A 1,680-nucleotide genomic window follows, 5' to 3' on the forward strand; every position below is an offset into this window, starting at 1 on the left:
CCAATTTTTCCCCCTTGCCAACCAACCTGTCAACGGTTTGGTTGGTAGTGGCTACGGGACGAGCGCCAAGCTTACGTTCCCTGACTCTATTGTTGATTCGGTGTGGAGATGTGGAACAAAACCCTGGACCTGAGCCTATTAGAACACTAACCATCCTTCAATTGAACATCAACGGGATTTCCAAGAAATGCAATGACCTACGCTACTTTCTACACACGAACTCTATTGATATAGCTCTTATTCAAGAGACCAAACTTACTCCAAAATCCCAAACCCCCGTTTTAAGGGATATTCCACCATTCGTCGTGACCGCCAGTCTGGAAAGCCTGGCGGTGGTCTCATTACTCTCATTCACGAGGCCATTCCCTTTGCAGACTCAACTGCCAACATTGAATCTCTCTTAACTAATGATCGTTTTACCGAAATTTCATCTATTCAAATTAACATTAACAAGATATGTTACTCTGTTGTTAACACATATATCCCCCCGATTTCGTCATGTGCTCCCAATTATACACCGAACTTACTGCCTCTTTTTTCAATTGAAAACTGTATTCTATGTGGCGACTTCAACGCCCACCATCCTCTCTGGTTATCCACAAACAAAACTGACAAACGTGGCCAGCAAATCACAACGGATGCGGAAGAATTGATCACTCTACAACCCTCTTCTACACACCCGCTGTGCAATGCGACCTGGAGATTCAAACACTTCTCCTGACATTACCTTATGTTCCCCAAACATCGCCCTCGACGCCAAATGGACAGTTCTGTACGACCTACCAACGGACCACAATCCTATTCTAATCAAAATAACCATCACCCTGTAAAGAAGAGAATTACGAAGACCTACATTAACTACAAACGTGGGAAATGGGACTCGTTCAGGAGTGAAACTGAACGTATATTCAGTAATTTTTCTTGCTCCTCCATTCAATCATTTGACGCTGCCGTTGCTTTCTTTACTAGTACACTTCTTTCTGCGGACAAAAAATTTATTCCCCGCGGCTTCATCCGAAATCACGGCCTCCACTTCCCCCCACCTATCATTGAACTATTCAAAAAACGAAGGAGGATCAAATCGACGACTTCTATCAATGGAAATGGAGAATCTCTAGCAGAAATCAACAAACAAATTGACGAATTAATCAAGAAACATAAAACTGACGAATGGAATGATTTTATCACTTCAATAACCCCAAATACTGGATCCCGTGCTTTCTGGAGAACCCTCAAGAAAATTCACACGAGGCAAACATGTCCCCTCTCACATGCCACCGGTATCTCGACCAAAAAATCTGTCCTATCTTTCCAGGATCAAGCCAACATCTTAATTCGCCATTATGCAAAAATCAGTCACCTTCCTACCCCAAAGGATCTCCGTTTCGTAAGAAAATCACATTATAAGTCAAATGACAATTCTACTGACTATATTAACATCCCAGAATCATTTACCAGGCAACTTGTTGTTAACTCGCGGAATTCTAACGCCAGAGGTCCTGATGGCCTTGCCATCCACCACCTAAAAAATCTGGGTCCTAATGGCTTTCTGGCTCTGACCAATTTAATCGAATACTCGATCAACCATGGTCTGGTTCCTATGCTTGGAAGAAATCTACCATCATCCCTATCCCAAAGCCAAATCGTGATACCTCTGACCCCTCCTCTTTTCGACCTATC

The sequence above is a fragment of the Octopus sinensis genome, unplaced genomic scaffold, assembly GCF_006345805.1.
Source record: "Octopus sinensis unplaced genomic scaffold, ASM634580v1 Contig14403, whole genome shotgun sequence".
NCBI lineage: Eukaryota > Metazoa > Mollusca > Cephalopoda > Octopoda > Octopodidae > Octopus > Octopus sinensis.